Source organism: Lithobates pipiens, unplaced genomic scaffold, assembly GCF_037356315.1.
Source record: "Lithobates pipiens isolate NorthernLeopardFrog02 unplaced genomic scaffold, aLitPip1_a1.2 Scaffold_8, whole genome shotgun sequence".
Lineage (NCBI taxonomy): Eukaryota > Metazoa > Chordata > Amphibia > Anura > Ranidae > Lithobates > Lithobates pipiens.
The window spans coordinates 151,661,357-151,688,741 of record NW_027507903.1 but is presented as its reverse complement, the minus strand read 5'-3'; positions in this window follow the sequence as shown (position 1 = coordinate 151,688,741).

The following is a 27,385-nucleotide window of genomic DNA, read 5'->3' as shown; positions in this document are numbered from 1 at the left end:
ATCGAGCAGACAGACGGCGGACATTAAAATTTAAAAGCCGCGCCTCCTTCTCCGCCTCCGCCTGTGATAGGCGGAACACTGAATTTCCCAGCAGTCAGTGTTCCACCTATCACGGACATCCGCTCATTCTCATACTACGGACGAGTATGAGAGGATGTCCGTGATAGGCGGAACACAGGCTGCTGGGAAATTGAGTGTTCCGCCTATCACAGGCGGAGGCGGAATTTTGAATTGTAGAATGGCCGCCGAGAAGAGCGGCGATCCATCGGCACGGCACGGGACGGAGGAGGCACGGGACGGAGGAGGCACGGGACGGAGGAGGCACGGCACGGGACGGAGGAGGCACGGGAAGGAGGAGGCACGGCACGGGACGGAGGAGGCACGGGACGGAGGAGGCACGGCACGGGTCGGAGGAGGCTCGGGACGACGGCGGCTCGGGACGGAGGCTTGGGACACAGGTAGGCTGGACACACACACAAGGCTGCACGGACACACACACACACACACACACACACACACACACACACACACACAAGGCTGCACGGACACACACACACACACACACACACACACACACACAGGGATGGATGGATGGATGGATACACACACACACACACACACACACACACAGGGATGGATGGATGGATGAATACACACACACACACACACACACACAGGGATGGATGGATGGATGGATACACACACAGGGATGGATGGACACACAGGGATGGACGGACACACACACAGGGATGGACAGCCATGTCTCACCCTCGGCTTATACACGAGTCAATAAGTTTTCCAGTTTTTTGGGGGTAAATTGGGGGCCTCGGCTTATATTCGGGTCGGCCTATACTCGAGTATATACGGTAAATGGTTAATAGATTTAGGATCTGAACTCAGTTTAACTAAACACAAATTATCTGTGAATATTGATTCTCCAAAATGTAATTTAATTGATTTCAATGGAAAAGAAAATACAGTTGCAGTTAAAGTTTCTGATGTGACTCTCGAAATTCCCGGAATTTTAAAAACAAATATAGACATATGGTGTTGCCAAAATACAGAGAATATTTTAGGCATGGATGTGATTAGTAAATTAGATTGGATTATTGATTTAAGTAATTCTACTATATGGAAAGATTCATCTAGGCCCAAATCTATGTTAATAGATTCCTCAAAGTACAGTAACGTTGGAAGTATTTGTACAGCAGTCGCTGACATGTCTTCAGATTTTAATTGGCCACACACAGGAACCAATCTCGAATTGGAACAATCGGTTAGAGCACATAAAAGTCTTTGGAGTCAGACCAAAATGGATACAGGTTTGTTTAAAGATATTGAGATAGAAATTGAGGGAAGAGATCCGAAGCCCCAAATTCAAAATAAGTTGCCACAAGAATCAATAGGTCCTGTTTTTGACATTGTACAATCATTTTTGCAGCAAGGAATATTAAGGAAGGCACAATCAGTGGTAAATAATTGTATTTGGCCTATCAAGAATGCTGATGATTCGTATTCTATATCAGTTGATGTAAGATCACTGAATAAATGCATTACAAATAACAAACCTATTGTTCCTAATTTAAATTTAATGTCACAAATGGATGCCAAGGCCAAAGTATTTTCAGTACTGGAAATAGCCAATAGTCATTTTTCAGTACCATTGACAAACAGCTGTCATTATAAACTTGCTTTCAGCTTTGATAAAGAAACTTATGCATTCACTAGAATAATTCCAGGATTAGATATCAGTGATGGTTTAGTACACGAGTGCTTGGAGAAAGTTTTATCAAAATTTTCTAGACCAAAATGTATTTTCCAACATGTGGACAAAATTTTGCTGTCTACACAAAATACAGAGGAACATGTCACTCTGTTGATGGAGTTATTTACTTTGTTACAAACAGCAGGGTTGAAATTGAACACAGAGTCAGTTCAGTTAATGAAAAATAAAGTTAATTTTCTTCATATGCAAATTAGTCAGGGACAGAGACAGTTATCACAGGAAAAAGTTAAAAACATTTCTGCTATTCCGATTCCAACATCTTACAAGGCATTATATCAATTTTTGAGTGAAGTACATTTATGTAAAGAGTTTTTACAGGAATATGATGATAAAGTTAAACCATTAATGGATTTCTTGAAACAAAAAGATGTTGTGTTTGATCAATGGACTCAAACCCAGACAAATGCCTTTGAAATGTTGAAAAAAGATTTGCAGAATGCTGTCTCATTGCATGCAATTGAAATTGGAATATCTACACCTGTTCTAATGTCTACTAAGATATCTGAGAATTCCATATCAGTGATTTTGTCCCAGGTAAAAGATGGTGAACCGGAAATAATAGGTTTTTTCTCCAGAGGATTGACGAATATGGAAAAGACTTTTGACACAAATATGAAGCAATTGTTAAGTGTTTATTTTGCAGTCAAAGTAACAGAAAAGATTGTGAGATCTAGTAGGATCATATTACAGACACCTTATCGGTCAGTAAAAATTATTTTAAAGAGAATTCATTCAGGTGAATTATATGACAAATATTGCCCATTTTTTAAAACTTTACAATCTAAACCCATACAGGTAGATGTGATAACAGAACATTCTCCGTTAAATGTATTTAGAAAGCCTGTAAATGGTATTTTTAGAACAAGTGCTGAGAGAGGCTGTGAGCCAGGATTTGTTAATGCTATTAAGAATTGTATGTGTTACCCAAAGCATGGTTATACTATTCAGCAAAAATTCTACAGAAAATGCTGAAGTAGAAAATGCTAGAAGTACAGTACAACACGCATTACTGAAATATTAAAGAGGAGAAGTAAATATATAGTTTGCTTCAATCTTCTAGGGTTGAATTAAAACCTTTTCTTTCGTTTGATAAAACAAAGGTTTTATATCATGACAAAAAAAGAGAAATTGCGTCTTGTTATAGTTTAAATACACAAACTAATAAATTAAGGAGTATTGGTCAGTTTAAGAAAAATAGAGCAAAGTAAGGTAATTAGAAATGTTATTATTAAAATATGTTTAGTATGTCATAATAAAATATTAGAATTTTGGTATGTTAAATGAATAAATAAGAGAAGGTATATTTTGCATTTATTTAAATTCAAAATAATGATACTGCATTCTTTTTTAGGATCTGACTTGTAAGTCACCAAAAGGAAGAAATTTTATATTTCTAGACCTTCCAGATGAAAACAAAATATTGAAATTTAAGAATATCAGTTCTGGGAGAAGAATTGACAGAAGAGATTCATTCATTATAATTATTGTTGTCTTTCTATGTTCAATAAAGTTTTTCAACTTTACAGAGTGCAACAAGAAGAAGAAAAAAAAACCCTCATGAGAACCTCTGATAAGAGAGGACATTTTAAAAACAATGGACTTTTGATTTTTTGACTACTGATGAAATAATTTATCCATCAGATATTGCAATTTTTTTATATATTATTTTTATGTGACAAGATATGGTTCTCATATCAAGATGAGATATTTTTTACACATCGATTTTTATAAACACATGTAGTGTATTTTCAGAGTTGAAAGGGTTAAACATCCTTTCAATAGAGTCATTCTAGTTAGAGGGAACATCTGGTGTTAATTAAGACAGAGTACATTTTTTTAAAAGTCATATAGACAAGTTAGGAGTAACTTTTACATTGTAATATGTAACTATTTCGTTTTGAAATCATCTCACATATATGAACAAATTGAAGTTAAGAAACATATTTTATGTTTAATTTTGACAAGGTTTATGCAAAACATAATTTGGAGAAAAAAAATATGAATCATACATTTTTTAAGTGATATTCATATTTCAAAGTATTGTACAACAATGTTACATTTATTAATTATGAAATTAAGGGGATTGATTTATTTGGTAAAAGAATAAGAAAATAATAAGGGTGAAAATATTTTTTTATGGTATATGAAGCAAAAGGTTTATGAAATTCACTTTTCCTTGTATAGAATCAAAATTTGAAAATATACATTCAAGTCAATTAATTTAAGATCTAATTGTATGGATGAATACAAATGTGATGCGTTTGAGGTATGAATGGATTTAGAAATGGATTTAGATTTAGATTCAGATTTAGATTCAGATTTTGATAACAGATTTAAAATGAAAAGATTGTTTAATCATTCATTTTGAGAGGGAATTGTTAGAATATTAAAATTTATATATGGTTTGGGTCTTGAGTATGATTGACTTGCTAATGTATATCATTATATATTCTAGATATGGATAAAGTGAAATGGGTGTATATGTGTATATATATATGTGTATGTGTATGTGTGTGTACATATATATGCGTATATATGTATATATATATATGTATATTTACATATATTTATGTAAAAGTGTTTTTAAAGCTTCATATGCATTTCATGGGAAGTAGTTCTATGTACATTTCACATATGGCTGTAATTTAGAGCCAGTTGATCATTCCCCTCCCCCATTTTAAGAGGTAATGTTACATTATTGTTCAAAGACAGAGTTTCAGTATGATACATGTTATTTCTTTATATTACAGTATTTCCTGATTAGGATTATCATTACGTACATTGCATTTTAAACGTATATAATCTATTTACTGATATATGTAGAATTTGGTTTAGAAGATAGGAAACTTGTATTGTATAACTTAAATGGTTTAATACATGGCAGTTTTGCCATTTCAATGGAATGTTTTGATTAGAGACGGTTTTGTATTTCAACATCCTGTTGGATGAGGTGGGAGGGAATTTGCTCATTCAGAATTCGCGGGCTTTCCCTGTGGTACAACAGGGCTCAGTGAAACCATTCTTAATTGGGAAAAGGGTGGGGGTTTTTAGTTTAGGGGTAGAAAATACAGACAGGCGGTTTCTAGAGGGCAGACTTACACACCAGCAGACTGACACAGACTTGGAAGGAGAAGCTGACAAACTTTCTCACACACACACACAAAGATAAATTTATACAATCTTCATTTTAAGAATAAGAAACTTATCGATGCTATTTTATATTCTACATTTTGACACTGTTCTTGTAATATTTTGCTATTTTTATTATTAAATCAATTTTGGTATTTTTACATGAGAACTGAACGGATTTTCTTGGAACTTTCCTCATCAATATGAATTATTGAAATATAGTTATTAATACAGTAATAACTCAATTTCTACAGCAGGTAAGTGTTCAATTATTAAAAGTCAGCAGCAGTCACCAGTCAAAAGCTGCAATTGCAGTATTTGTAGCTGCTGACTTTTAATTTATTTATTTTTTTAAGCGAAACTCCGCTTTAAGGTTGATTTACTAAAGAAGTTGAAAATGTCCACACAATAAAATGTGTGAATATTCACTTCACTTGTCCAAATGTGCAGATAAATTAGGAAATAGGAATTTCACATTATTGAAATAAAATTATTATTTACACAAATTATTGTGTGAACATTCTCAACTCCTTTAGTAAACCAACCTAAATGTGTTTGTTTACCAGAAATAGGACTTAGAAAAAGGATCATTCATACAGTATCTTTAAAAAAATGTTTCACTGTATTTCAAACACTTGATGAATGCAGCAAATTGATGTTTGAGGTCACTGTAGCCAGGCAGGGTGGATCATCTCAGGGCTAAATTTAGCTGGTGTCTTAGCTTTCTTTTTGTAGTTAAAGCATGCATACAGGCTGAACATGATAATGCATGCATGTTATGCGAAGCCTCCATAATTGAAAAAAAATATGTAATCTAAGAAATGAAAGAAATGGGCCTAGACTGGGGTAAAAAGGGGGTTAGACTGGGAAAGAAACTGGCTAGATAATCCTGATGTCCTTCATGCAGGAAATATGGCAGACTTTTTCTGACTTACTTCAGCTTAAGCTGCGTACACATGAATCAAAATATAGGTGCTTCAGCAGGGACTGGATGAATTTTGATCTGTTTGTAGCCCTTCCTATTTGACTGAAGCCAATCAATAGAAAACATTCTTTGGCCATCAGTTGCAGCACTGATCAATGCATCTTTATGGTGGAGTCCCTGCTGTCAGAATACAATGTCCCGGTGGGAAGAATTCTTGCATCCACCTCGCTTGTGTGGACACAGGAAACAATTTTTTTTTCTTTCAGCCATAAAAAAATCTGATTGTCTGTACCCAGCTTTACAGTGCCTTACATTCTGTAATGAAATCAGAGTAAACTACACTATATTGTCAAAATTATTGGGATGCCTGCCTTTACATGCACATGAATTTTAATGGCATCCCAGTCTCAGTTCGTAGGGTTCAATATTGAATTGGCCCACCCTTTGCAGCTATAATAGAGTCAACTCTTCTGGGAAGGCTGTCCACAAGATTTAGGAGTGTGTCTATGACAATGTTTGACATTTCTTCCAGAAGCGCATTTGGGAGGTCCCACACTAATGTTGGACGAGAAGGCCTGGCTCGCAGTCTCCGTTCTAATTCATCCCAAAGGTGGTCTATCGGGTGGAGGTCAGGACTTGTGCAAATAAAAATATGTTGCGCTAAAGTTTCTGATGGCAATATATTCAATAAAACATCAGCAACCAGCACAATGTTGAAGAAGATCAATAAAAAAAGTATATTTAACCACTTCCCACCCGGCAACTGCATATATAGGGTCGGGTGGGAGGTCTCTACTTCTGACTGGACGTTCCTGAATGTCCTTCAGAAGTAGCGGGATCACGCAGGTGCGCTCCCGCACAGCCGCGTGATCCTGATGTGCGCGTGTCCCCTGCACACGCAGCATCTCAGCATGGCAGGTGGGCAATGTAATTTGCCCTCCTGATCCGCATGATGGCCATGTCTCATCACAGCCATCGCAATGTCAACAAAGGGGATGGGTGGCAGATGACAGGTGATCACACCATCGCGTGCCCACGCAGAGGTGCGATCCCAATCTGCCTGTGCCCCCCAGAGACGGGGGGGGGGCATATAAGAGAGGAGGGCCATGTGATTGGCCCTCCTGATCACATGACGACTGTGTCCAATCACAGTTGTCATGTAATGTCAATAGAGAGCAGTTGTAACTGGTCTCATCTCTTCCTCTCCTCACACAAAGCCTGTCAGTGAGGAGAGGAAGAGAGATCTGTGTTGCAGCCGGGAGATCAGTGAGTGTATAGCAGTTTACCCATTGATCACCCAGCTAGTGTCCCCAAAACACAATGTCGCCAAAACACAGTGTCCCCAAAACAGTGAAAACACCTGTCACAGTGAACATCTGCCCATCAACTGGCACATCTGTATGCCAACAGCTGGCACATCTGTCCACCAACAGCTGGCACATCAGCCCATCAACAGCTGGCACATCAGCCCGTCAACAGCTGCCACATCAGCCACCTGCCATCATCAGGCAAATCTGCCCGCCACCATCAGGCACATCTGCCCGCCATCATCAGGCACATCTGCTTACTATCAGGCACTCAGGCTCAGCCGCCCGCCACCATCAGACACATCTACCCGCCACCATCAGGCACAGCTGCCCAACATCTAGCCTATCTGCCGCCCGCCATCAGGCACATCTGCCGCCCACCATCAGGCACATCTGACGCCCGCCATCAGGCACATTTGCAGCCCACCATCTTGTAAATCTGACGCCCGCCATTTGACAAATCTGATGCCCACCATCTGACAAATCTGCCACTCGCCATCTGACACACCTTCCTGCCATCTGACACATCTGCCGTCAACATGACTAAAAGATCGCACAGCGCATAGAAGGCTTTCCAGATACTCCAGAGTATGTCGGACGAGAGTAGCGGGGAACTCTCTCCGTCAGACTTGGATAGCGACTATGAGCCAGTGGAAAGCTGTGGCTCCGAGATGGAAACCGAGGAAGATAGAATCCAAACAAGGAGAAGCGGGAGAAATGAGCAGGCGCAGACATCCACCAGCAGCGCAGAACTCCAGGATGATATGCAGGCATCTACCGGCAGTGCAGCACTCCGGGATAGGAAGGCATCCACCAGCAGTTCTGCAAACTTCCTAGAAGATAGGCCAAATGCTAGCAACGGAGCAGCCCATCAATGAGGCAGTGCCCATACTAGCCTTCCAGATGTTCTACTGTATCCAAATGGCTGCCCGATACACCAGTAGAACCTGTAATTCCCCTTTTTACAGCCCAGGCAGGCCCTCAGATACAGACTGAGACATAAAGGCTTCCCACAGACATTGGTCGCCAAGAAATTGAAGCAGGGTGAAATGGCCTGTATGCGGACTGAAGAGGTACTAGCGCACAATGACACCTTGGTGGAACTGCAGAGAAGAAAAGGCCCCATCCAGAAGCCAAAATGTATCCATGAATATAACCTATACATGGGAGGGTGGATATGAACAACCAGATGATGCAGCCATACTTGGCCACCAGGAGATCACTGTTTTGGTACAAGAAAGTCGCTATTTATTTGATGCAATTAGCCATGTTCAATTAATATATTATTTTTTCTAAGTGCACCCAAAGTTCCTAAAAGACATTATCACAGCCCTTGTCTTTCCTGATGGCCAACCCACTCAGCTAATTCGCTCTGATGCAGTAGCCAGACTCCATGAAATGCACTTTACTGAAATTCTCCCTCCTACCCAAACAGGTCACAAACCCCCAAAAAAATGTTGTGTGTGTTCAAGTAGAGGAATTCGCCGTGACACCCGATACTACTGTCCAGACTGTCTCTCCCAGCCAGGCCTCTGTATTGAAATGTGCTATCGAAGCTATCATACTTCACTACACTATTAGTAAAGTGAAGATGATTTTTTTCCAGTTTCCACTTTCTGCCATTTCTGTGTATGACCCAGACTGTTAACGACTATGCCTCTGCCAAACATGTTTCTGCCTTCAACGTGAATTGACCTCGGCCTGTTAAATGACCATGCTTTTTGCCTACCTCCTGAACTGATCATTTGCCCTGCCACTGTACAGCACAGGGGTCTCACATGTGAAGGGCTCCAGAAAAGGTTTTCCGAGTGGAGAAAAAATTTTCTCTGGGTTTTTCGTTTTCTCCGATTAGGGTCTGGAGACTCAGAGGCTTCGTAGAGATTTGGGTGGGAGAAGCCTCTACCCCTGTCCTCAGGTCTTACCTGACCAAGGCCCAATGTACAAAGTGCTGCCTGCTGCCATCTGAACTGGTCATGCCTCTGCCTGCCACCTGAACTGGTCATGCCTTTGCCTGCCACCTGAACTGGCCATGCCTATGCCTGTTACCTGAGCTGGCCATGCCTATGCCTGTTACCTGAACTTCCTGCTAAACCTTGGACTGTACTGAACCATGTTCATACTTTTCCATATCTGTCTGCTGCTTGGACAATTCCTGGACATTTCCTTTGGCTGTCCAGACAAATGCTTTGACTGCTCTGGAACAGTATTCCTGCCTGCTAAAACCACAGGTGAGCCTTTTTTTTTTTACCCTTTGCTCAGCAGAATGTATTTTGGGGTGTAATTCTTGGTGTGTGCATGCTATGTGTTAGAAGCCTGAAGGTGCTACTTGCATGTTGGGCCTCTGTATGTGGCCAGGTAGTGGAAAAGTCTCACACGTGGGGTATCGCCATACTCAGGACGAGTAGAAGAATGTATTTTGGAGTGTCATTTTGGCTATGTATGTGCTATGTGTTAGAAAGATCTTCTAAATTGATAACTTTGTGAGAAAAAATAAGTTTTCGTTTTCTTTCCACATTTTCCAGAAACTTGTATGTGGCCAGGCTGTGGAAAAGTCTCACACAGTGAAAAAAAAAAAAATTATATATATATATATATATATATATATATATATATATATATATATATATATATCTTAATTTTCCAAAGCATTGTGGGGGAAAAATTGCAACTTCAAAAAATTCTTTATGCCTCTTACTAAATACCTCAGACTGTCTTCTTTCCAAAAAGGGGTCATTTGGGAGGTTATTGTACTGTCCTGACATTTTAGGGCCTCAAGAAATGAGATAGGCCATCAGTGCATTAGAATTGATACATTTTCAATAATGCATAGCATGGCTTTTAGGCTCTATAACTTTCACAGAAACCAATGATCATACACTCAGGATTTTTTTTTTTTTACCAAAGACATGTAGTAGAATACATTTTGGCATACATTTTCGACAACATTAGATTTTTTTTGGTTTCTTTTAAAAGAGAAAGTAGAAAAAATGTTTTTTTTTCAAAATATTCGCTCTTTTTTCGCTTATATCACAAAAAATTATAAAATGAAGTGGTGAATAAATACCACCAAAAGAAAGCTCTATTTGTGTGAACAAAATGATAAAATTTTCATTTGTGTACAGTGTAGCATCACTGAGTAATTGTCATTCAAAGTGAGAGAGCACTGAAAGCTGAAAATCGGTCTGGGATGGAAGGGGGTTTAAGATCCCTGTATTGAGGTGGATAATAAAAGGTGCAGCACTTAATTAATAGCCCCAGGAAACTATTCAGGAACGAATGTTCAAATGATGGTTCAATCTGGTAAGCAGAAGATAGGGAGACCCATCACCACCACCCGACAGTACAGCCGCTTAACCCAATAAAATGGACCCTCATCACAAAGGCCACATCAGCACATATGAGGTATACAGGAAGCCCATCAATCTTCATACATCTATAGCAGCAGACCAGATAGTGGATGCAGTAAACCTGGATACAACTCTGCTTATTCAAGATTCAGAGGCACTCCAGTGGTAATCACCACACATATAACATTCCATGTGGACAAAAGGAAAAAGATGCCACATTGCGCAGTACATCAGGTAAATGTTTAATTGAGTAAAAAACAAATAAAATTCACTCACATTGTCAACAAGCAAATCAAGCTCTGTTTGCATGTATGCAGCCTTTCCCTACCACAAAGATGGCCACCATGTCCCAGCATGCAGTAGCATCTCATCACGACTCCTCCAGATGGCATTTTGACAGAGAATGACGTTATCAGAGGCATGGCTAGACAGATGCTCGGCTGGATTATATATGTGGGGCACACTAATTGGAATGAGGAAGGGAGATGCGCTCCAAGCATTGGACGTGACAACACTGCACAAACACATATGGGCAGCCAAATCAACACCCTTTATTAGCCTTAGATCTACTTATTTACTCAAAAAGAGAGATCAAAAAGTTAAAACTTCATACTAGAACATAACAAAATGTGAGTAAGACATGAGTAAAGTTTGAAAAAACCTTTTAACAAACATGTATTGCACTCGGACACAGTGCCATCTTGGGGTTTAGAAGAAAAATTACAGTCAACCAAATACATGGAAAACTTTACACACACAAAAACAAGGATAAAAATATCTAAAAATAAAGTATATACAGAACATAATTAAGATAAGAAAAATAATAACAATAGAAATAAAAAATACACTGTTAATGGGATACTTTGTTATTAGTTAATTAAACCTCTCATTATGCATTGCTGATAATGCGTTCATGTCCCATTCCACATTCATACTGTGAGGATTATAGGTTCTGGCCTTATAGATCCATTGGGTATCGAATTTGGACATCCCTCTGGTCATGTGGCTACCCCTCCAGTTTCCTGTGAATTTATCTATGCCCAGAAATACTGTGCCCTTTAGGCTCCTATTGTGGGGGGTAGCATAATGATGGGATAAGCTATGTTTCAGGTATCCATTTTTAATGTTGGTAACATGTTATTTTAGCTGTACTTGGAGTTGTCATATAGTCCGGCCTATATATTCTAACCCACATGGGCACTTGTTAACATACACTACATGTTTAGTAGTGCATGTAATAAAAGGCGTGTTTTAAAACATTCTCCAGTAGAATTATAGGAATATATGTATAGGAATCAATTTTATGATGTCTTGCTACGTTAATATGACACATAGAACACTTCTTACATGGGAAGAAACCCCCCATATTGTGAAAAAAAGAGATTATATTGGGCGGATCTATAACGTTCAGAGCTACTTGGATCCCAAGGGGTGAATCACCCCTAAAAAGGACTGCTGGTATTTCTGGAAGAAGAGGCCCAAGGACCCTGTCATTCCTAAGAACATTCCAGTGCTTACGTAAAATGTTTTTGATAGCATATTGCTGTGTGGAAAAAGTGTTAAAAAAAAAGCCATGCTTATAGCCATCATTCGATATCACTGGGGGCCAGCAGTTCCTCTCTATTCTTCTTAGTTGTACAGTCTATAGCTTGCTCAAGTTCTCATTATACCCTTTCTCCAGGAATTAATTAATTTGAAAACAGAGGCCTCTCGCATTAAGTCTTCAGACCTCGTGCAATTCCTCTTCAGATGTAGAAACTGGCTGACTGGAACAGATCTTAGCCAGGCAGGATGATGACAACTCTTAGGCCGCGTACACACGGGCGGACTATCCGTCCAACTAAGTCCGTCAGACAATCCGACAGACAGTCCGTCCTACTTTTGAATGAACGGACTTGACCACACACGACAGACAGTCCGCTGAAAGCTTGTGCGATGACGTGTACAGCACGTACGACGGGACTAGAAATACGATGTCCCAATACACTGCAATGCAACCTTCGGCCGTGTAAATCCTTTCTGAGCATGCGCCATACTTAGTCCGTCCAACTTGCCTACTCACGAGCGGACTGTCCGCTAAAACCAAGTTTGGACGGACAATATTACGGAAATTCCGAAAGACTTAGTCCGCCAGACTGTCAGCTGAAAAAGTCCGCTGAAGCCCACACACGAGCGGATTGTCCGCTGAAACGTGTACCAAGTCCGTCAGACAGTCCGCCCGTGTGTACGCGGCCTTAGTGCAGATGAAGCTATTTTGGTCCGTCTCCTTAAAAAGGTTGACATGACAATGGCTCCATTCTGCATTTCAATTTTAAGGTCCAAAAAATGGACCTTGAAATTAACTAAATTTGTGTTGGAAAGAAATACCTCTATCATTTAAGTTCAGGAAGGCCACAAAATCATCAAGGCCACTCTGTTCACCACCCCAAATAAGGAGAATGTCATCTATGTACCTTTTCCAGAGGATCAACTCTGGTCTAGGCCCAACATAGACGACATCCACCTCCCACTTGGCCATAAAGAGATTGGCCATACTCAATTTTGCTTATTATACTTTGGATATATATAGAAATAAAGGTTAAAACCTCTGTTGTGCTTTTATTGACATTCTTGTCCCTATTGGGGATATTTCTCCCCAATGGTTGTAAGGATATAAACATGTTAAATCAATTTTTCAATGAGAATTTTTTTTTATTCAAGTAAAAAAAATTGGTTTGCAGGAGGAGATTGGGTGAATTACTAGCCAAGTTGATTTAAAAAAATATATATATTTTTTCATCTTTCAACACTAGCAATGTTTAAATTAGTTGTGAAAGCAGACATTTCATGACCAGCCTCAGACTAACCCTTGTTACATAAGGGGGAATGTTGGTAGTTCAATGAAACGAAACAAAAAAACCTTTCAGAATAGTTTTTCTATCATGACCGGGGGGCACACCTACAAAGGCCCTCTGAAAGTTGCAGTAAGTGTATTTGTTTGATACTTTTTTTTTACCAAATGTTTGCAATGAATAAAGTGATCCTACATCAGGGACAGTTATAATGCATAACATCAGCACATAATAGTTACCTTGATTGTTAGAACTTTTATGCTTTTTGAAATTGTGCCATAATAGCGAATATTGTTGCTTTATGTTTCCAGTGATTTAATTTTTTTTCTTAAGGCGCTCTTGCATTTCCAAATTAAATAGCATTAAAACAATGTAAATCAGCAATTTGTATTCATTGGATTTCATGTTGTGTGTTTGCAAAATGCCTTTTGTTTTCAGATATCAAGAAAATTATTAATAACAAAAACTCAGTTACAATGATAAAGGGAAAGGAAATTTGATTTCCTAATAGATTTCACTGTTCTAACTCAAAAACTATAATAATTTGTTTTGATATATTGTTTCAAGTTTCATACCTCAGCTCATATAATCTTGTAAATCTATGTATCTCTAATTCTAGAACAGATCCAAGTCTTTTTAACCAAAATGAATAGACCATGTTAGGGAGAGTTAAACAAACATTGCTCACATGGTTCAGTTTCTGTAATATCAGTGTAGTCATTTTTACTACTCAGATTTGTTCTTTTTGGGCAAATGGTCAAAATTATACTTTCAAGTGCAAAGAACAGAGGAAAGACAGTAAAAAAGCTTTAGGGGTGGGGGGGGGGGTGTTTAAAAATGACAAATGTTTGGGAGACTGAGACTGTTAGCTATACAATTTTTTACTCAGAAGGCAACCTTGATTCCATCATACGAAATCAACCTTGTTTAACTATTTGTCAGACAAGGGACCAGATAGAAAAGTTGTCGGATTTACTAGATTGGAGAATTTTCATGCAATCAAAAGGAAGAGGCTTTCCCTTTGTACGTGCTTTAATAATTTAAGTAAATATTATTATTGTGCAGATTTTCAAATCAGCTTTAAAATGTTGCAGTAGTGTAGCATCTGCACTGTGTACTGTGAACCTATCTGGATAGGTGTGTCTGAGGGCCACAACCTAGTAAACAGTAAAGTAGTCCATCACTCCTTGTGGGGTGCTCTTGTGAAAATTTAATGTGTGTGCTTAAAGCGGTAATAAACTCTCATACTTCTACCTGAAAAATACACAGCATGAAGTTCATTAAGTTACTTTAAATCAAAGTGCCACATAGGGAAAATATATGAAGGCTTCTTACTTGTAAAAACATCGCATTTGATAAAGCTATTTTTCCTCTGCAGACGCTGCCATGCTGACTTCTGCCTTCCGTGTTCAATACTGTCATTACTTTCACCCTTACTCCCTTTCCATGCTCCTAATCTTGCGTGCTCGCTACCTGGTAAAGGCTTAGCTTATGAACAGGCATGTACTGGCCATCGGGACTCCCGGGAGTTTCCCGGTGGGCCGATGGCTCAGTGGGCCACTCTGATGTAAGGGGGCTGTTGATGGGACACTCTGATGTAAAGGGGGTGCTGATGGGACACTCTGATGCAAGGGGGTGCTGATGGGGCACTCCGATGTAAGGGGGCTGCCGATAGGACCAATAGGACACTCTGATGTAAGGGGGGTGCTGATGGGACACTCTGATATAAGGGGGCTGCCGATAGGACACTCTGATGTAAGGGGGGTGCTGATGGGACACTCTGATGTAAGGGGGCTGTTGATAGGACACTTTGATGTAAGGGGGTGCTGATGGGGCACTCTGATGTAAGGGGGTGCTGATGGGACACTCTGATGTAAGGGGTGCTGATGGGACACTCTGATGTAAGGGGGTGCTGATGGGACACTCTGATGCAAGGGGGTGCTGATGGGGCACTCTGATGTAAGGGGGCTGCCGATAGGACACTCTGATGTAAGGGGGGTGCTGATGGGACACTCTGATGTAAGGGGGCTGCTGATAGGACACTTTGATGTAAGGGGGTGCTGATGGGGCACTCTGATGTAAGGGGGTGCTGATGGGACACTCTGATGTAAGGGGTGCTGATGGGACACTCTGATGTAAGGGGGTGCTGATGGGACACTCTGATGTAAGGGGGTGCTGATGGGGCACTCTGATGTAAGGGGGTGCTGATGGGACACTCTGATGAAAGGGGTGGTGATGAGACACTCTGATGTAAGGGGCTGGTGATGGGACACTCAAAATGTAAGTGGGCCAGTCTGGATGAAGTCCAGGGCCAAATTTCTGTCCCAGTCCAGTCCTGCTTATGAATGGCAAACAGTCTCGTGGGAACCCAGAGCTGACGTCACACAAAGGAAATGATGCAGCCCCGGCATGTAAACACCAATTTCCTGGCAAGAAGAGCCTGCTAGAAAAACGTGACTAACTGCGCATGCGCCGAATACGTCATTGCTTACAAAAGGACAGATTACACAGAAAGGGATAAGGTAGGAAGCGTTTTACACAGACAACTAGTTCACAAGCTGACAGGTTTCACACTTAACAGTGTTTAGTCATAGCAGCTATGACTAAGCACTGTTAAGTGTGAAACATGTCAGCTTGTTTGTCCCATTTTTTGCTGTGGCTTGTATCTGTTGGACTTTTTACAAATAAAGGCTATATTCCAGAGTGTGGCTGTCCAGAACTTCTTTTGCATCATGTTGCTATATGCTTAGCCAGCACCTGGAGTTCCAGTTCCAAGGAGTGTTCTATATCCACATTTCCACCTGGAGCGGTGATCTCCTCCCCCCCCTCCCCCTCACCTGGTCCTCATTTTACTTACCTGCATGTGTCACGATCGTTAGTCAACATGGCAATGTGAGAGTCCTGACCAATAAGAGTCTCTTCTTACTTCTAGGACAGAAGACAAAACTCTCATTGATTTGCCCTGTCACATAACTGTACTGACCAATGACTGCAAGACATTGCTGGAATTGTGCTGCTGCTCTATACACAAATAATGTGTAGAGTTTAAAAGTGTTTGGACTGGTACTGCGGCAGACGCGAGTGGTGGATTATTCTCTGCAGAACAGATAAATTCAGGAGGGATTGGAGGAACAGGAAAGGTATTGGGAATTCATCTTTATTTCTTAGGTGTTTAATTACCCTTTAATCGCTTGCCATCCAGAAGTTTTACCCCCCTTCATGACCAGGCCGTGTTTTGCTTTTTGGCACTGCATTACTTTAACTAATAAATGTACAGTCATGCAACACTGTACCAGAATTACATTTATTTCATTTTTTTTCACACAAATAGAGCTTTATTTAATTTTTTGGGTGGTATTTGATTATCACTGGATTTTTTGCACTGTAAATAAAAAAAGACTAAAAATTTAAGAAAAAATATATATATATATTTCTGCTATAAAATATATCCAATAAAAATGTTTTAAAAATCTAATTTCTTCATAAATTTATTAAATGTAATAAATATTCTGCTAGACATTTTTAGTAAAGAAAAACCAAATAAGCATATATTGATTGGTTTGCTTGAAAGTTATACAAACTATGATACAGTATATACAGTATAATGTAATTTGTATTTATTTATTTCTATACTATTAATGGTAGTGATCAGTGACTTATAGCAGGACCGTGATAGTATGGTGAGCAATCTGACACTAACTGACACCTTTGTCACTTTATGGGAACCAGTGACACAAATACATTGATTAGTGATAAAAATATGTACTGTTACTGTACTATTGACACTGGCTGGGTAGGGTGATCAAGGGGTGCCCAACAGTGCTTGGGGCACTAATAGTGAGGTGCTTTTACTAAGGGATGTTCTGTTATTTTTGTTTTCAGGGAAACAAAAACCAGCACATCCCAATGACAGGACAGAGTTCTGTATTGTTTACATTCACAGAGCTCTGCCCTGTCATCCTATTTGCCGATCAGTGGGTGCCTGTGGTCAATTATTGGCTTGTGATTGGCTTGTGCGGTGACCAATCACAACACAGCTGAAGCGACGTCGGTGCACGCTTGCATGCACCTTCTACCTGGAAGTGCTGGACACATACTAAATATGTGATCCAGAGCAGGAGAGCCATTCAGGCGCTGTACTCCTAAGTGAGGTGGGTGACAAGCAGTTTAAGTTTATCACTCCTTGTGGGGTGCTCTGTTGAAGATCTGGTGTGTGTGCTTAGATTTTGTGTGTCTTTTTTTTTTTTTTTTTAACAATAACACCACATGCAGATAATGCAGAGGGTCCATTTCTGTGACAATCTGGATTTCACTGTGTTTCAGAATTTGCCTTTTTAACCTGCTAGCGACATACTAGGTACCATTGTAAACTGCTGCAAAGGGTTTCTTTGTATCACTTCTACAAAGTGTATCATTGTGGGCTTCCTCTTAGGTGGTGTAAGCAAATATCCCAAGGTTTTTCACTTTGTTTTGCATGAAACATCCCCCTTAAATCCTCCCACCAATTTATCACTACCAGCATCCCCAAGCCTCCTCCTCCCTAATAGCACCCCAACAATGCATCTTACCACCATCACCCCAATGCTCACTTCCTCCTCATTGCCACTCTCCTCACTGCCACTGCTCACTTCAACCCTCCTCCTCCTCGCTGCCAGCACTTTAAACCTCCTTTTTGTTTTCCTTATCTGCCTCCTGCTTCCTCATGGCATTTCACATCCGGGCAAAAAACAGAATTGACTTTTTGTGCAAATAATGGCAGCTGGTGTATGGTCTTTGGGCAAAATAATGGTGGAGTAGCTAAAACTGTGAGGGAGCACAGGTCACAAAAAAAGCCATAAACTTTTGTGGAGATGAGAAAGCAAAGAGCTCATTAGCAGGCCTAACTTAAATGGATGCTATGCACGATTGAAGGAGTGGAAAAAGAGTCAGGAAGTTTCTGCTCAATTATATCAGAGAGGTTGTAGTACAACTCCAAATATAATGTTACAACAATAATACGGTGCAATACTCAGAAAATACCGTTCATGAACATATTTTCATTAAAAAAATGTTTGTAGGAAATAAAAAAATATAAAAGAATTCTTGTATAAATTGATATAAAAAATGCGGCGCTACCTAAAAGTGCTTATACATATACAATGAATAATATTACCAAAAAAATGAAATTAAAGTGCAAATGAGATACTATCCACTATATGATAAATACAACATGAATATTGCAAAAAAATTATATCTGCATAAACAATCCAAATATAAACGAACGTACAAACAATATATATATATAAAGTGAAAGTACGTGAAAAAATTAATCAAGTGATTAAATATAAATAATCTGCATAAATGATCCAAATACAAACGAACGTACAAAAGATATATGTGGAGTGAAAGTAAGTGGAAAAAAATTAATCAAGTGATTAAATATAAATAATCAATATAAACAAGTGATTGTCCATAAAAAAACGTGCACTGATGACTGGTAAACTTGCAAAAAATAAAGTTCATGCAGAAAGTGTAGAAATCATTTCCCAAAAGTGACAATCCACTGCAAACTTCAGTGCTTAATGAGTGCACCACCTATTTCCCCCAGCCTCTCACCTCCAATAACTGGTAAATAGGCACTGTGTATAAAAGTATCTGCTGGCTCCTTATTCATTCAGTCACACTGCTCCACCGCTGTCAGTATCTCACTGTATGGCTATGTAATACATGCCCTCCCAATAACTCCAGGATGTCCAACCAATATAGAATAGAAGAACACAGAGGGGCTTTCATGTGTAGTATTTAGCTATTTTATTATATTCAAAGGTAAAATCCACACTTACATCGACATAAACAGCAGAGTGTGCAGCAGACGCGGACTTCCGGTTTTGGCCGAAACCGGAAGTCCGCGTCTGCTGCACACTCTGCTGTTTATGTCGATGTAAGTGTGGATTTTACCTTTGAATATAATAAAATAGCTAAATACTACACATGAAAGCCCCTCTGTGTTCTTCTATTCTATATTGGTTGGACATCCTGGAGTTATTGGGAGGGCATGTATTACATAGCCATACAGTGAGATACTGACAGCGGTGGAGCAGTGTGACTGAATGAATAAGGAGCCAGCAGATGCTTTTATACACAGTGCCTATTTACCAATTATTGGAGGTGAGAGGCTGGGGGAAATAGGTGGTGCACTCATTAAGCACTGAAGTTTGCAGTGGATTGTCACTTTTGGGAAATGATTTCTACACTTTCTGCATGAACTTTATTTTTTGCAAGTTTACCAGTCATCAGTGCACGTTTTTTTATGGACAATCACTTGTTTATATTGATTATTTATATTTAATCACTTGATTAATTTTTTTCCACTTACTTTCACTCCACATATATCTTTTGTACGTTCGTTTGTATTTGGATCATTTATGCAGATTATTTATATTTAATCACTTGATTAATTTTTTCACGTACTTTCACTTTATATATATATATTGTTTGTACGTTCGTTTATATTTGGATTGTTTATGCAGATATAATTTTTTTGCAATATTCATGTTGTATTTATCATATAGTGGATAGTATCTCATTTGCACTTTAATTTCATTTTTTTTGGTAATATTATTCATTGTATATGTATAAGCACTTTTAGGTAGCGCCGCATTTTTTATATCAATTTATACACTCATTTTCGGTGCTGAGATCACTGTTTTTATGCTGGCTGCTTCCTGTGTACATTATTTTTGTATTTATTTAGTCTTCCTATGAATTATTAGGTGGAGCGCACTAGTTTTCCTTTAAATAAAAGAATTCTTAAAAACTTTGACATCAAGCAATCATGTGTCCAAAAAGTTCAACGTGATCATACTTGGAGTGACACATTAGATACAATCCTAAAGACCAGTGCAATGTCCAAATGCTCTTAATGGTAATCTCCTCAAGAATTAGCCAAAGTTCTCTCCCCCCCACCTGGTGCATCACAAACTGCTCACCTTTATACCTAGGCTTCTTAAGTTATAGCATGACTAAAAGCACTTCATTTATGTGGGGGTTAGCTTTATCCACTCACTTTGGTTATAGCCAACAGCTTAGAGATGCAAAGTTTTAAACTAAGCAGTTCCTTCCAAACACAGCAAGTACTCGGAAAGGAAAAATCACATAGTGTTTACTGCAAGCTTTTATTAAAAAGCACCTTGGTGCAATTAAAAACATTCACATGAAGAACAGGATAAGCATAATTACAAAGACACCATCTTCCATAAGAAACAATAGTTATATACTTAGCACAGCAAAAACTTGAGAATTACATTTGTGTAATAATTATTATCCAAGTTAGCTGGTTATAACAGGTAATCATTTCATCAATCTATTTTCATGAAGGTAGACCACATCAGGTGTTCAGATGCGAAACCCATCAACTATGAATATTATAGATGTCCCTCTTTATAGTCATTAAATAAAAGGGTGTAAGGGCTCAAGATAAATCAAACCTTGTCAATCCTAGACATTGCAGCACTCATAGGATCCCTGATGGGTCTTCCAGGATTCCTTGTAGGACCCCTGCCAAGATCTTGAGGATTCCTCACAAGATAAATAACAGGCTTTCCAGGATTCCCAGGACCTCCAATAACTCTAGGGCCTCTGGAGTTCTCAGGAATAATGCTGGATGTGTCCAGTGGGCTATTTAGGCACCAGCTTTTGAAGAGGCTAAAAGTGCTGTAATACTCTGCTGACAGCTGTCAGTTTGTTGCGGACTCTATGCTCAATTGGTATTAAGGGACCCAAAGTGTGCCAAGAAAATACCCCCCACGCCATTACACCACCAGCCTGAATCGTTATAAGACAGGATGAATCCATGCTTTTATGTTACGTCAAATTCTGACCCTACCATCTGAATGTCACAGCTGAAATCCAGACTCTCCAGACCAGGCAACGTTTTTCTAATCTTCTACTGAGCCTATTCCAATTGTCGCTTCGGTTTCCTGTCCTTAGCTGACAAGAGCGAGTGAGTGGCACCCTGTATGGTCTTCTGCTGCTGTAGCTGATCGGCTTCAAAGTTCCATGTGTTGTGCATTCAGAAATGATATTCTGCATACCTTGATTGTAACGAGTGGTTATTTGAGTCACTGTTGCCTTTCTATCATCTCAAACCAGTCAGCCATTTTTCTTCTGACCCCTGACATCAACAAGGCATTTTCATCCACATAACTGCTGCTCACTGGATATTTTATCTTTTTCGGACCATGTTATGAGTGAAAATCCAAGTAGACCGGCAGCTTTTGAAATAGTCAGACCAGCCCATCTGGCACCAACAACCATTCAAAGTCATTAAATCCCCTTTTCTTCCCCTTTTTAATGCTCGGTTTGAACTTCAGCAAGTCACCTTTACCACATTTAGATGCCTAAATGCATTGAGTTGCTGCCATGTGATTGGCTGATTAGCACTTGTGTTACCAAGCAATTGAACAGGTATACCTAATAAAGTTGCCGATAGGTTTACATTGTACAAAGTAATTTTTTTTTTGTATAAACTAAATGTGTAAGATGAGAGCTGTAGTTTTTTTTTTTTTTTTTAAGAGATTTACAGCTTAAAGAAAATGCTCAAATGAGATATATTTGATACAGTGTTACCATGGAAACTAATTACTTTTATTCAAACTTATTTTCCTATCTTTACCAGAACTTATTAATTACTATGGCAACACCTTTAAGACAGAACATCTAGTCTTGATCTATTATAAACCCCAACATTCATGGTCACCATGACAACTTTATTTTATTAAAAGTTCCAATGAATATGTCACTTTTGTATTTAGTTTTATAATATACAGTAAAATGCAACCAGATATTATACTTAAAATAAAACTATTACAAACTATATCATAGACTGGTTAAAATATTTCTTTATACATGTGAATGTTAATTATATTTTTTAATGTAAATACAGAATTAGTCAAATTATTATTTAGATACATCCCATTATCACTACTATTTTCCATGTTCGAATCCTAATATTTTAATTTTGTAAAATGCCTTTATATTTTACTCGAGTTAATTACTTTTATGATGCAGCAATTTCTGTAGTCTTTTTCTATTATTTATAATATAGAAAATATTTTGCAGCCCACAGATATGTAAGGAAACATGCTGCGGGTACATGTAAGCACCTACATTTCTGCTCTTTATACATGCAACACTTAAGCCTGGCACACCTGGTAACTTTTTTTTTTCATCAGCCCAGCAGGCTGAGCGAAAAAAAAACAAAAACGGAGGAGGTCCTGTTAATAACGATGCAGTTTTCTCAAATAAATTTTATTGAAAAGAAGGTACAAGACAAAGAAAATACCGTAAGATGAATAAAGGCATTTTTAAAGGAGCTATCTGAATCTCGAGAAAGTAGTCACATCAACATTTAAATGCATTGCAAACATAAACATATTACTCCTTGCAGGAAATGGAGGCCAAACCATTCTCCCTCACAAGAAGGAGAAGGGGATGACCTCAACTGGATGGATCTGCGGATGCCATGGCATGGCACCATGGAATCCTTCAAGGGAGCCAAGGTCCTACATGGAATATGCATAAAAAAATAACAGAATGCTAGAAGGAAAGAGGGGGGGGGGAAGAAAAAAAGGGGGGGAGGCTTGCCGAGCCTGGTATAGTATAGCAGTCCGCACCTGAGGAGGGTGGGATCCCAACCGATGGTGGGGGGTGCGGCGTTGAGAAAAATAGAAGGTACACTGTGTTGTACACTGGGTAGTAAAGTTTCACACTGCAGTAAAGTTCGCTGGTAGCAGGGGGTCAGTGCGAGTGAAAGAATGGTCTTTGAGGAGGGTCCATTCCTGTGGAGTGAGTTTGGAGGCGATGTACAGGTTCCATCTACTATGGAAATGTTGTGTGGCTTTAGGTTGGAGTAGGTTTGTGTTAAGTTTGTCCCGGAGAAGAAGGTGCCTGAGGTCTCTGTTGACTTGAGAAACTGAAGGGGTGGTAGTGGCAGTCCAGTGTGCCAGAATGGCTCTCCTGGCAAGCAACAGGCAAATCAGGGCCCATTCCTTGCCTGGGGGTGAGGAGGTGGCCGACCATGGGAGTAGTTTAGGATCCCAGTATCCGAAGATGAGGAGTAGCGGATCTTTGGGAAGCTTCAGTAGTGTGACTTCAAAGATGAAGGCCAATATGCGATCCCAGAACGAGGAGATGGCCAAACAAGACCAGTAGCGGTGGGCAAGAGTAGGTTTTGATTGTTGGCAAAGAGGGCACTGTGAAGCTTGAGAAGTATGAGGTATCCCCGATGGGAGGAACGGTATATGCGCTCTGTGTGAGATTTTAAGTTGAGTTTCCCTCCAAGATTCGTTCGGGATGAGACGGTATACTGAGTTAAGGCCATACAGAATCTTTTCGACTATGTCATCATCCGGAAAGTCTTTCGCCCAATTAGATACCGAGGATGAATGCAGAGAGGGTGTTGTTTTGAGAAGTAGAGGTTTGTAGATTTCAGAGATTTTGTAGGAATCTTGTCGTAGAAGCGTGTCGATGAGAGAAGATTTGAACCTCGAGTGCTCCGCCCTGCATGATTTCTGAAGAAAGCTGAGGCACTGGCCATAGTGAAAAGCAGAGGAATCCGGCAAGGAATACTTTTGGGCTAAGGTCCGGAAAGATAATGCACGACCAGAGTCCAAATCATACATGGATGAGAAGTTAATAAGGCCTTTCTGTCGCCATGCTGCGTAAGGATGGTGTTCCAGACCCGTGGGTAAAGTTTGGATGACCCTGAATCGGGAGGTGTCTTGACATGGACGGAGATAGCTTGAGACCTTTTCTGACTTCCCTCCAGGCGATAGCTGTATCTCTCAGGAGAAGATTGTGTTGATAGGGCGTGTCGAGAGTTTTCCACTGACAGTGGAGAAGGGCAGACAGGGAATTAGACATGTGCAGAGTAAAATATTTTGTTTCGGAATTTCGTTTTCGTCCGAAAACTTAATTTATTTAGTTACTCCCGAAAGTCGTTTTTATTTATTTCGTTTTTCGTTCAAAAATTGCATTCGTCCGAAAATCCACATGAATTACGTTCAAATCTGTCTTGGAAGGCTTATGGTGTCTGTCAATGTATAAAGAAGATTTGACGGAGCTAACTATATAGCATACTTTAGAACCCTATTAAAGTCTATGGGACTCCAACGTTCAAAATCTAAAGTGCTAATTTTAAAGGCTAATTTGCAAGTTACTGTCCTAAAAAGTGTTTGGGGACCCGGGTCCTGCCCCAGGGGACATGTATCAATGCAAAAAAAAGTTTTAAAAACTGCCGTTTTTTCGGGAGCAGTGATTTTAATAATGATTAAAGTGAAACAATAAAAGTGTAATATTCCTTTAAATTTCGTAGGGGGGGGGGTTGTCTATAGTATGCCTGTGAAGGGGCGCATGTTTCCCGTGCTTAGAATTGTCCCTGCACAAAGTGTCATTTATGCAGGAAAAAAAGTCCTTTAAAATCACTCGCAGCTATAATGAATTGTCGGCTCCGTAATACAGAGAACACTCATTGAAAGTCATTGATAAAAAAATAAAAAAATAAATAAAAAAAAAAGCGTGGGGGTCCCCCAAATTCAATTACCAGGCCCTTCAGGTCTGGTATGGATATTAAGGGGAACCCTGCCTCAAATTTGACGTGGGGTTCCCCCTAAATATCCATAACCAGACCCTTCAGGTCTGGTATGGATATTAAGGGGAACCCCGCATCAAATTTAAAAAAAAATTGACGTGGGGTTCCCCCTAAAAATCCATACCAGACCCTTTATCCGAGCACGCAACCTGGCAGGCCGCAGGAAAAGAGGGGGGGACGAGAGAGCAGCCCCCCCTCCCTCCTGAACCGTACCAGGCCACATGCCCTCAACATTGGGAGGATGCTTTGGGGGTCTGTGACCCCTCAAAGCACCTTGTCCCCATGTTGATGAGGACAAGGGCCTCATCCCCACAACCCTGGCCGGTGGTTGTGGAGGTCTGCGGGCGGGGGGCTTATCAGAATCTGGAAGCCCCCTTTAACAAGGGGACCCCCAGATCCCGCCCCCCCCCCCTGTTTGAAATGGTAAGGGGGTACAAAAGTACCCCTACCATTTCACAAAGAAAATGTAAAAAATGGTTAAATAAAACAAACACACTTTTGAAAAATTCCTTTATTAAAAATAAAAAAATAAAAAAAAGATTCCAGCGGCGGTAATCCACTCTTGCTATCCAGCGACGGACGGTCATCTCTCCAGCGATGTCTCATCTCATCCAGCGCAGCGATCCATCCTTCTTCTGTCTCCTCCACCGAGACACTACAGGCATTCCGGAGGCTGCCGTTTCTTATATACGGAGGGCGGGGCCACCCGTCACCTGACCCCGCCCCCCTCTGACGCAAGGGGAAACCCGGGGTTCCCCGTGACATATGGGTGACCCCGCCCCCCCTCTGATGTAACGGAAACCTGCCTGTGTTACATCAGAGGGGTGCGGGTCACCCCTACGTCACAGGGAACCCCGGGTTTCCCCTTGCGTCAGAGGGGGGCGGGGTCAGGTGACGGGTGGCCCCGCCCTCCGTATATAAGAAACGTCAGCCGCCGGAATGCCTGCAGTGTCTCCGTGGAGGAGACAGAAGAAGGATGTATTCGCTGCGCTGGATGAGATGAGACATCGCTGGAGAGATGACCGTCCGTCGCTGGATAGCAAGAGTGGATTACCGCCGCTGGAATCTTTTTTTTTTTTTTTTTTTTTTTAATAAAGGAATTTTTCAAAAGTGTGTTTGTTTTATTTAACCATTTTTTACACTTTCTTTGTGAAATGGTAGGGGTACTTTTGTACCCCCTTACCATTTCAAACAGGGGGGGGCGGGATCTGGGGGTCCCCTTGTTAAAGGGGGCTTCCAGATTCTGATAAGCCCCCCGCCCGCAGACCTCCACAACCACTGGCCAGGGTTGTGGGGATGAGGCCCTTGTCCTCATCAACATGGGGACAAGGTGCTTTGAGGGGTCACAGACCCCCAAAGCATCCTCCCAATGTTGAGGGCATGTGGCCTGGTACGGTTCAGGAGGGAGGGGGGGCCGCTCTCTCGTCCCCCCCTCTTTTCCTGCGGCCTGCCAGGTTGCGTGCTCGGATAAAGGGTCTGGTATGGATTTTTAGGGGGAACCCCACGTCAATTTTTTTTTAAATTTGATGCGGGGTTCCCCTTAATATCCATACCAGACCTGAAGGGTCTGGTTATGGATATTTAGGGGGAACCCCACGTCAAATTTTTTCTTAAATTTGAGGCAGGGTTCCCCTTAATATCCATACCAGACCTGAAGGGCCTGGTAATTGAATTTGGGGGACCCCCACACTTTTTTTTTATTTATTTATTTATTTTTTTATCAATGACTTTCAATGAGTGTTCTCTGTATTACGGAGCCGACAATTCATTATAGCTGCGAGTGATTTTAAAGGACTTTTTTTCCTGCATAAATGACACTTTGTGCAGGGACAATTCTAAGCACGGGAAACATGCGCCCCTTCACAGGCATACTATAAACAACCCCCCCCCCCCTACGAAATTTAAAGGAATATTACACTTTTATTGTTTCACTTTAATCATTATTAAAATCACTGCTCCCGAAAAAACGGCCGTTTTTAAAACTTTTTTTTGCATTGATACATGTCCCCTGGGGCAGGACCCAATCTCCTATTCTATATCGAACTGTTGTAACAATGAAAACGAACAAAAATAAAGCATTTATTTATGTCGGATCTTTCGTTTTTCGGATTTTGTGCTTTCGTTATCGTTTGTCAAAACGAAAACGAAAATAGCTGAAATTCGTCCGAAAATGCATTCGGACGAAAACGAATGCACATGTCTACAGGGAATAGGGACGTGTCATTTCGGACTCCAGTTGGTAATTCGAGCAACGAGATTTCTGGGTTATCCAGTCAATGCCTACCCTTAACAAACAGGCTAGGTTGTATGTTCTAAGGTTGGGGAGACTGATGCCCCCCTCGGTTTGATGCAGTTTTAGTACAGTGATCTCCCTGATGAGCTATTGTGTTCTGACAGGGGGACCGCCCCCACTAGAAAACACTGGTCAGCG